Source organism: Platichthys flesus, chromosome 6, assembly GCF_949316205.1.
Source record: "Platichthys flesus chromosome 6, fPlaFle2.1, whole genome shotgun sequence".
In the NCBI taxonomy this organism is placed as follows: domain Eukaryota; kingdom Metazoa; phylum Chordata; class Actinopteri; order Pleuronectiformes; family Pleuronectidae; genus Platichthys; species Platichthys flesus.
In genome coordinates, this window is record NC_084950.1 from 18,356,675 (window position 1) to 18,367,431 (window position 10,757).

General features: G+C 40.4%; 5 non-coding genes across 5 annotated transcripts; all 5 read left to right on the forward strand.

Annotated features, from left to right (window-relative positions):
- The first annotated feature begins 6,613 nt into the window (after window positions 1-6,613).
- On the forward strand, window positions 6,614-6,754 carry LOC133956053 (U4 spliceosomal RNA). Its single transcript, XR_009921090.1, has one exon. It is a non-coding gene; the product is annotated as a U4 spliceosomal RNA (small nuclear RNA).
- A 479-nt stretch (window positions 6,755-7,233) lies between these two features.
- Window positions 7,234-7,374, forward strand: LOC133955889 (U4 spliceosomal RNA). The gene has a single exon (XR_009920937.1). It is a non-coding gene; the product is annotated as a U4 spliceosomal RNA (small nuclear RNA).
- Window positions 7,375-7,850: 476 nt separating this feature from the next.
- Window positions 7,851-7,991, forward strand: LOC133955978 (U4 spliceosomal RNA). Its single transcript, XR_009921020.1, has one exon. It is a non-coding gene; the product is annotated as a U4 spliceosomal RNA (small nuclear RNA).
- Window positions 7,992-8,641: 650 nt separating this feature from the next.
- LOC133955877 (U4 spliceosomal RNA) lies at window positions 8,642-8,782 on the forward strand. Its single transcript, XR_009920925.1, has one exon. It is a non-coding gene; the product is annotated as a U4 spliceosomal RNA (small nuclear RNA).
- A 476-nt stretch (window positions 8,783-9,258) lies between these two features.
- On the forward strand, window positions 9,259-9,399 carry LOC133956031 (U4 spliceosomal RNA). Its single transcript, XR_009921068.1, has one exon. It is a non-coding gene; the product is annotated as a U4 spliceosomal RNA (small nuclear RNA).
- The last annotated feature ends 1,358 nt before the right edge of the window (window positions 9,400-10,757 follow it).

Sequence of the window (10,757 nt, forward strand, 5' to 3'; positions counted from 1 at the left end):
TTGTGAGGTGTTCCTTTTTTAAGATTTTTTTTCTTCACTATTTTATGCAGACAGAGGCTGAGAGTGTCTCTGATTTCCAATATGTTCCATATGTGTGCAGGTACAACTCAAGCTTGATTAGCTTCATCATCATGCGAGAGGTGGTATGGAAAGCTAATGTTTTTTTCCTCAGAGCCTCATATCAGATACCACTGCAATTTGGCAGCCTTAGTTTATGACTCTGTGTAGTGTATTGTTGTGTGGCAGGGGTGTCAGTTTTGTTAGTGATTTATGGTTATGCATATGAGGCTGTCTGTTTGGAAAGATGTGCTGCCGTTACCCGGTAGGCCTCCGGAGCAAGGACTGGAGGTGGTGTTTGTGTGTGAGTCAATCCCTAACTGCTGACACAGGCTCAGAGCTGGCAAGGATTCACTGAGTAAGATGAGGAGGTGGCCTTCACAGGTCCTCCCATTGACTGATGAGATCAAGGAGAAAGTAGGCCAAGCCAGACAAGTGTCAGGCAAACAGACACTCAGAGATAGAGTGAGAGAGACAAACACTCCCCTATCACAGATAGAGCTGGGGGAGAGGAAAGTGGTGCGGGTAGAGCCAGGTTGTTTTGGGTCTGAGTTCAATGTGTCCAAGGCTGTTTGTCTAAAGAGTAATGAGGCTGCTGATTCTAGGGACATGCTGGCCCAGGGGATCTCGGTACCCAGGAAAGGCCAAGTCAAGCTCTCCAAACACACTAAAGTGGAATAGAAGCTCACTTTGTCCTCCACCAGATAGGCTGAGTGTGATGACACTTTGATCAATGCATCCCCATACCTTCCCGAAGCTCGTCTTTATGTTGCTTGAATAGTGATGATCTGTTATCATGCTGGTGTCAAACGGTACCATTCATCATATAGTGTCCCTCAGCTGGTCCTGGCACTAAGAGTTTTGACTATCAACACATAATACAACCTAACTCGTGATACAGCATTTCGGTTGTCTGTAATTGATGTAGTGGTCATATCAGATTCAAGGTTCAGAGGTCAGTCTAATGTCATGTGGTTACACTGCCCTCTGTAGGTGGCACATTATATTGTTTCATAAACTCAACCTCGTTAATAAAAGAAAGGTAACACTTCACTCTGAATTGTCAATATTCAGCATTTAAAAGTAGAGCATATATGTATTATGTAACAAATAGTTTCGAACACATTATAAAGTGCCTGTAAGCATTTATAAGGTCAGTTCTTTGCTAACTTTGCTAAATTTAATTACTGTTTATTCACTGCCCTCCACTAATGGGATCCCACAGGGGGGAGTTATAGTTGTTGTCAAATATATTAATGAATTAATTTCAATCTGCTTACAACACATTTACAGTAAGTTATAAACCATCTATTTAAATTTTGTTTAGTGCTTATAAACGCTAAATTGGGTGACTTATAGTGAGGTGTTGACAACAGGATCAACTGTGAACTATACATTTGATTATCGACTACAGGGTGTTTACTGTATGTACCTCGAAGACAATATACAGGGGGGGGGGGGCGGGGGGGCTCTTGGCGGCTTTTCACAGATGCAGTTTTTAATTAGTTGTGAACATATCCTCCAATACAATAAGGAATTGTATGTAGGATAAGCAAATGCTTGTTAAGGGCACAAATATATGAGCATCTCCACTGCAATAACTGCAAAAGACGGCATATATAGCTATTACATAAAGTATAAGAACTAGTGGCAGCAGTAAATCTTGGCTATAATTCAAAAATAAATAATTGTACCAACACTGCATTCATTTTTTCAATGCAGGTGTCAAGACTGGAAATTTAAATCTCCCACTCTCTCAGGATAATTATTCTACATTTTCTTGCGCTTTTGCCTTGCAAGTGTGTTTTAATCGTTTAGCCGCTTTTTAATTTTTTCTGTCATTAGTGAAAGTTGCCAGATTCTGTTGCAGGAAATCTAAACATGCAGAAATACCTAATGATGCAGTTCATGGACACAGGACACTGTCAGGAGGGTAAAGGATGGAGGTGTGAGTAAAGATTCCACAGGGAGGTTACGTAAACCATAAACATGATGTCTGGCTCCCTGATCCATGATGTTTGTGTGCCTCTAGCTGGCAATATGACGTAAGAGAGAGATGTGTGAACAACTGATCTATATGGCTACTGGATGGGGAGCTCAGATTGGCCATGGTGTGTGTGACAAGGAGACATCAGGTTTAGTATGAAATGAACAGGCAGGCTTATGGTGCCACTCGGACTCAGTCTGGGAATAACCACAAACTGGGAATAGCAGGGTGGCAGCAGTGTGTGGGTGGGTGTGAACAGTCTGCAAGCATGTCTGTCTGTCTGCTAGTTTAGGTCAGAGAGAGAATATTTAAATCTGAGGTTTGATATTCAGAGATGCTAGTTGAGTGTGCACTAGTGACAGATATGTGCATAGATATACTTTATCTTATACACAAATATGGCAGTTTGGCACCAAATAATCAAATTAAGAGAAATCACAGTGTCTTTGACTTTGAAGTTTCAAAAGGAGACTAAAAGGCACCATGCGTTACATTTGTCTTCTCTTATCAGATGTCCTCTTGCCCTGGTTCAGCTGTCACTTTGCCCAAGAAAAATGTCATCGTTTTCCTCTCCCTGCTCATCACACAATCTAATCACAGTCTGCCCAGCTCATCCTGTATTGTCCAGGTGGCCCTACTCTTTGAGGGAGCAGAGGGACTCTCAGCATCTATAAATGCCCTTAACCAGGCTGATGTGATGCTGCCCAGATTACATAATGGTCTGTGCACATCCTGCTACACTTTCGAGTGGAAAGACAAATATACAACTCACACCCTGTTTGCATGCGCGCATGTGTGCACAAAATGTGCAGCACATCCATCCCCAATTGAATCACTGATCAGTAACTCAAAGAGGTTGCGTGTCCTTGACAAGGTCTGTAAAAGTGTGATTATGGGGGAAAAGCTGCACCGTGTGGTCTAAGCTGGATCAGCCTATAGTTGGCACGTACACAGTCTACAGACTTAGCAGACAAGCTTACATTTCCCCAGCCCAAAACAGTCTTCATTGCTATATGAGCTGCTCCGCATGGTATTACATTGGTTAATATGAGGCTAAGATTTGATTTTTCTGTGTCTGTTTTCCGAGCCGTGTGATCGATGGCTCAGGGGGGAAATAGCTCTCAGCATGTTGAAGACTATACACTTCCCATTGAGACCCTTTTGGAAGGCCCGGTAATATACTGGCTACCCAGCAGCCTGTGCTGGATGGTAGAAACAGCTATGCCATCTGTTACACTCTATTTGTATCCCTCTGCCTATCAGCGGGGAGAGCCAAAGCCCAAAGGGACATCCACTGCTCTCACATAAACCTCTTTTTTGCCAACAGGTCAGGTATAAGCCACCAAACCACACCCAACTACAAATCTGCACACATCGCTTGAGTGGGCAGAGCTGGGGATAAAGGGCAAATACTAAAATAACAAGGAGCCTCAGAGAATTAGAGGTGATTATTACTGTCACAGTTGTTAAATGACCATAACCCAACGTGTACTCAAATGCTTTTAAGCCAAGTTAAAAGGATCATCTTGTGAAATGAACTCTGTCCATGTCGCGTGTTTCTTGGGTTGAGAAGAGAGAAAATTTGGGCTTTTCAGGTGAGGATGAAACAGAGGCTGGCAGGATTCATTTGAGATTACTCGGCGCAAACATGGTGTAATCCCCTTATCTGCGTACTTACCTGTCCCTGACATTGATCCAAGCCTACCTCTATGAGCCTCATTGGCTTGACATTCTGGCAGGAGCAAATCCCTGTCTAATGTGTCAGCCCAGGCAGCCTTAACACCTGGCACGGCATCGCTTATCTGCTGAGGACCCAAAAGCACCTGCATTATCCCAGCGCAGCTTCCCAACAAGTGAAGGGGCTTCTAATATCAACACAGTGAAATTACAGTTTGTGTCACACAACACAAACACAGAGTGCAAAGTGTATACCGTTACTAGGGGCTTAAGACCAGGTCAAATTACACATACAGTATCAGACACCCCTCATTTTAACATCTTCTCTCCTCAGGCTAATTATCTTTTAATGAGCTAATAGTCTATGCACAGTTATTGTAACCAGGTTACTACATCCCTCGCTTTAACACATACTCTTCAAGTATCTCCATTAAATCTATAGAAATATTATTCTTTATAACAGGTGATCATGGAAAAAAAAACGTGAGTCACCATTGCAAACAACATTGCAGCTCATACTTTCTCAGGAATATCAAATCTTCAAAGTCCTGTTATTACAGCATAATAAAAGCAGCATCTTCGGTTTGTAAGTGTCAGACACCAGAATCAGAGAATGGTGAACATTTCTCACTGTTTATGACATTTTAAAGACTCAACCATTAACTCTAAATGGATATATTTGTCAGACATATTGATATTGAAGATATTTGCTGGCTGCAGCCTTATGGTAGCTGGCTAATATTTATGTAACCTAACTTGCTGTTGGTTTTTCAATAGCAAAATTTAAACGGTTAATTAACAAAAGAAATAAAGTGAAACCATTTACTTAATAAATCTAAATAAAGTAACAAACGGCAGGCTGTAACTTTAAGCTACCTCAGTGGTACAAATGACCGAACAATGGTGGTATTAGGAAGAACTAAACAGGCTAATAGTAAATATAGCACCTTAGAGTCGAGAGCCTGTAGTTACCCGCCTTTACCAGCCTTTACTTAATTGGAAGTCCGGCATGTTTCTTATCCCAACCGCTAGGGCGCTAGTTGCAACATCGTGTAAACGAAGGGAAAACACTAGCTTCGTAACTTCTGCGCCGGCAGCCATTTTCTTTCTCGAAACGGATCAATGGGGGCCACTGTTGAGGCGTTGCCCTGACAGGTCCCGACCAGATGGACCACTTCTCACCCTGGACGCTTTTGATGGATTAATTTCCCTGTTATTTAGGACACAACACTTTGAACAACGAGGACTATTTTCCATTGTCTAACTTCTTCAAAAGACTTGTTAAGGAGCAGGTGAGTGGTTCAATCTCCTGTGTGTTGGATGGGTTGTTGTAAAGTTACCTGACAACATTTACAGCAAATGTCCTTTTAGCTCTGTCATTGTGTCTCATGATTTAATATGATATCACATACAATATTCGTATTTTGTTTTTTAATCAGCTTAATATTGGCACTCTAGTAAAAACTTAATTAAATTCAATCCCATCCCTTGTATATTCGGTTACTTTTCAAATACGTTTTCCCTCATGGGGGAAGTAGAGAAGGGTTGTCCATGTGTATCCTGCCATCTGGTGGTGGTTCAGTGTCATAGCATTGATGAGGGAGCCAATGGTGATGAGCAGGAGCTACTTTTCAGGACTCTTAGTGATTTTAAGTGTGAAAGACAATCGCTGCCTATTGTTGTTACACCTATTTTCACCATTTAACCCCCGTTTTTTTTAATGTAAACCCTCCCAAGATGATCAAGATGTTTCGATTAACAAAACAATCAGGCCGACACTCTCAACAACAAAACAATACACATATTTATGGGCTTATCTTTGTATGAATCGAGCGAAAATACAAACTTTTATTCAATAAAAAACTTTAAATTAACTTTCTTTCATCGGGAAAATGGAGCAGGATGTCCACCACTGTACTGCCCCCTGCTGGTGGTTAAGTGTCAAAGCATTGTCCAGGGCACAGGTGATCAGGAGCTACTTTTCCAACTCGTCTTCCATTTTTCTTCCAAACCCATTTTTTGTGTGTTCAAAGGACAATCGTTGTCTGATGTTGTAACACATAGACAAGTTCTTGTTTCTGACCTTTCAAACCAAGCGCTTGTATGTAAACTCTCCTTAACAAGAACATCCGATCATGAATTAAACTCTCCCCACATTATTATATACAAAAAAATTGTCAGCGCTTTGCTTGTCTGCTCTATGGTCCATACAGTTGGTGATTGATTTAATTCCATTCATAATTCATCTGGTTACTTTCCCTCTGGGAGGAAGTGTCCTCCTCGATGCTACCCCCTGGTTGTGGTTTAGTGTCATAGCATTGTAGAGGGAGCCATGATGAGCAGGAGCTACTTGTCATTTCTTTAAAAACGCGTTTCCTCCATGAATATTTCTGGATTTGCGTTTTGAGCATGTAAGCTTTTTGTGTGTATATATTGCACAAACACTGAATTGTGTTGCAAAGCCTGGTGTTTCTTTGTTTACCGCCCTAAACAGGAATTTGCGATTCAAAAAAATATAAAGGAATAACCCTCGACAATTGCATTCATTCGATATAAACATGTGTACTTATTTACGTTACCGACCTACCGCGTAATCCCTGTGCTTTCGAAAAAACTCGCTTTACCTGAACTAGAGGAAATAAAGTATTGAGTGACGTCACAACGGGGACAGGGAGCTCCAATCCCGTGATGCATTGCGCCTTTGTGGTCTTTGTGATAAATGTAAGGTTAAAACTAACGAACAGAGCAAAAATACAGCGAGCAATGGTACCGGTGAGGTTAATGCGGTCGGTTGTGCGCAAAGAAGCCTGTGATGCCACCGAAAAGACCCATAGACCATAAGTAAACTATGTGTGTATCAGAATCAGTACCTGACGCCGCACTGCCTTCTTCAGCTTTGCGCAGTGGCAGTATCGTAGCCTATGAGGTTTATCCGAGGCGTGATTATTGCTAGTTGAAAACTTTACCCAATACCCCGCCTAGACGACTTGAAATATAGTCGGCGACGGCAATTTTTGTCGGTCTCTCAGGAGACTCATATATCTGTTGAAACGTAAATACTATTAAATACTCTGGAAACAGTGAAATGACCACATATGTCTTATAACTTCAATATTCAAATATATGTCTCATTTCTGTTCACTAACGACATGTATCAGGTTTAACAAATATGGATCGATTGTTTATTTAGATTTCTCAAACACGACCTGTTCTTTACTATGCAAGCGACTGATATGTGGTTATAATGTCACTAATGACAGGGTCCAGTCTGTATTTTACTCCGCCTGAGTTTAGAGAACAGTGAACAAAGAAGTACCGGGCGTGACGTAATTTACAGTGGTAACGTCTTTAAGGGAGGAAAAATAGTTATCGAAAGTTACATGTGTGTTTCTGGGTCTGATCCTCTGTTGAAGACTTTAGACGTCACTGTTACATGAAACCACTTGTGCGTAAAACCATAACAGAGAGGTGTGCGGAGCGGAGGCAGATGGTGTTGAACGTAACGTGTCGTCAGCTTTGCGCAGTGGCAGTATCGTAGCCCATGAGGTTTATCCGAGGCGTGATTATTGCTAGTTGAAAACTTTACCCAATACCCCGCCTAGACGACTTGAAATATAGTCGGCGACGGCAATTTTTGTCGGTCTCTCAGGAGACTCATAAATCTGTTATAACGTAAACATTAATAGATATGGATAGAGGATACATATGACCACATATTACATTCTTACATCTTCATATATATATGATTTAGTTATGTTCACTAACGGTATGTATCAGGATTAACAAATATGAATCCTTAATTTAGCTTTTTAAACACGACCAGTTCTGTACTAAACAAGCGACTGACTTTTGGTTATAAAGTCACTGATGACACGCTCGAGTCAAAACTGTTTTTTATTCTACCACTCTTTAGAGAACTCTAAACAAAGACGTACAGGGCTTGACGTCATCTACAGTGGCTAACGCTTATAGTTTAGTTCTTTATTTATCTAAAGTTACGTGAGTTTCTTGGTCTGATCGTCTGTTGAGGACTTCACACGTCGCTGTTACATGAAACCAGATGTGATTAAAACCATAACAGAGAGGCGTGCGGAGTGGAGTCAGTGCGTGTTGAACGTAATGTATCATCAGCTTTGCGCAGTGGCAGTATCGTAGCCTATGAGGTTTATCCGAGGCGTGATTATTGCTAGTTGAAAACTTTACCCAATACCCCGCCTAGACGACTTGAAATATAGTCGGCGACGGCAATTTTTGTCGGTCTCTAAGGAGACTCATATTTCTGTGACTATATAAACATCGCTTAACCCTGCGCTAAAGTGTCACCCTATTGTCTCAATGATGATATTAATGTACTCGCAACATTTATCCCTGGATAAACAAATAATAACACTGCCTAAAGCTTTTGCTTTCTAAACACGGTCGATGCTTTGATGAAAGGGTGAAAACGACTGTGTTATTTTAGTCCGGCTGAGTTTTGGGAGCCCTAATAAAAGACGTACCGGACGTGACGTCGTTTCCAGTGGCAACGTCTTTCGCTTTAGTTTTTTATTTATCTTAAGATACATGTTTGTTTCTTGGTTTGATCGTTTGTTGAAGACGTCACTCATCACATATCACTACACGATTCTACCACCGACGTAAATCAAAAATATGTTTGTAAAGGTTGAATGGGTTTAGAGCCGTTTAGGGCACTTCAGAGCTTTCCATTACTCAGCTCCTCCTCGTTATATAACCTGTAAAATAATATATGTATATTATTAAGTCCCTATTGCTCATTATATGGGTTTTATCTTTGTATCTATAGTTCATATTTCAACATAATGATTTTTTAAGTTGTTCACATGAAACCATATGTGCTTAAAACCATAACAGAGAGGTGTGTGGAGCAGAGACAGTTTGTGCTGAGCGACTTATATCGTCAGCTTTGCGCAGTGGCAGTATCGTAGCCTATGAGGTTTATCCGAGGCGTGATTATTGCTAGTTGAAAACTTTACCCAATACCCCGCCTAGACGACTTGGAATATAGTCGGCGACGGCAATTTTTGTCGGTCTCTCAGGAGACTCATAAATCTGTTATAACGTAAACATTAATAGATATGGATAGAGGATACATATGACCACATATTACATTCTTACATCTTCATATATATATGATTTAGTTATGTTCACTAACGGTATGTATCAGGATTAACAAATATGAATCCTTAATTTAGCTTTTTAAACACGACCAGTTCTGTACTAAACAAGCGACTGACTTTTGGTTATAAAGTCACTGATGACACGCTCGAGTCAAAACTGTTTTTTATTCTACCACTCTTTAGAGAACTCTAAACAAAGACGTACAGGGCTTGACGTCATCTACAGTGGCTAACGCTTATAGTTTAGTTCTTTATTTATCTAAAGTTACGTGAGTTACTTGGTCTGATCGTCTGTTGAGGACTTCACACGTCGCTGTTACATGAAACCAGATGTGATTAAAACCATAACAGAGAGGCGTGCGGAGTGGAGTCAGTGCGTGTTGAACGTAATGTATCATCAGCTTTGCGCAGTGGCAGTATCGTAGCCTATGAGGTTTATCCGAGGCGTGATTATTGCTAGTTGAAAACTTTACCCAATACCCCGCCTAGACGACTTGAAATATAGTCGGCGACGGCAATTTTTGTCGGTCTCTAAGGAGACTCATTAAATTGTATGAAAACAATAATTTATTAACAATTCAGATTCCTATATCAATAATTACGTGTGGAGTCGAACTTACTTTCAAAGGCAGACTGTCGCTAGATCACTCGTCCCAATGAATACTTATATTATATTCTCGAATTGTTTAATACAGTTTCTTCGTATGGACGGTGGCTGAGCGCAGTCAAAGCACAGATTCACTCGTAGAGCGAATTGAAGTGAAAACCTAACCGCACTCGATCATCTAGCACAGGTCACCAAACAGGTCACTTTTTCGATATTGACCGAGCGTTTCTATTTTAACCCGCGCAACCTTTCTCGTATTTACGGTAGGCTCATTTTAATCTGTGCAGCTTTTTCGTCTTTACGGTAGTAAATCCTGGCAGCACATGGTCGAGTTTACTTTTCTCAGTAAACAAAAAAAAGTGGGAATGGAGAGAAAAGCAGTGTTAAAGCTGTTAATATTGGTTTGGATTGTTTTAAATGCAAAACTTATTTTAGTTGAAACAAGAAAATAACAGCCATTTTATAAGTATTTAATTATCCTCCAGTTCCATGTTAAATGTATAATACAACGCAACACTTTGAACAACAAGGATTATTTCCCCTTGTTTAACTTCTTCAAAAGACTTGTCAAGGAGCAGGTGAGTAGTTTAATCTCCTTTTAATGTTGGATTGGGCATTGTAAACTTGCCTGGCAACATTTACAGCAAATGTAGTTGTTGCCAACTCATCACTAAATATTACATCATAAACAATATTATTGCACTCTTTTCCTTATTGCACTCGAGGAAAAACTTAAATCCCATCCCTTGTATATTCAGTTACTTTTATATTTATGTGCACACGTCCGTGTGCATACTGCTATCTGGTGGTGGAACAGTCTCATAGCATTGTTGAGGGAGCCATGGCGATGAGCAGGAGCTACTTTTCAAGATTCTTAGTGATTTAAAGTATAAATGACAATCGCTGCCTATTGTTTTTACATATATTTTCAACATTTAACAAGATATTTCGATTAAAAAACAATCACAATCAACACTCTCATCAACAAAAAAATAGATATTTATTGGCTTATCTGTGTAGGAATCGCGAGCAAGTACAAACATAAATTGAATCAACCAATTCAAATGAAATTACCTATATGGGGAAAGTGGAAGAGTATGTCCTCGACTGTACTTCCCCCTGCTGGTGGTTCAGTGTCAGAGCATTGTCAAGGGCATATATGATGATTAGGAGCTACTTTCCGACTCGTCTTCAAATTGCGACCCATTTTTTATTTTACTGTATTAAACATGCAGAGAATATTCACAGACTATCCACTGGCACATATGAAAAAGTTAGTCTCCCTTTGATT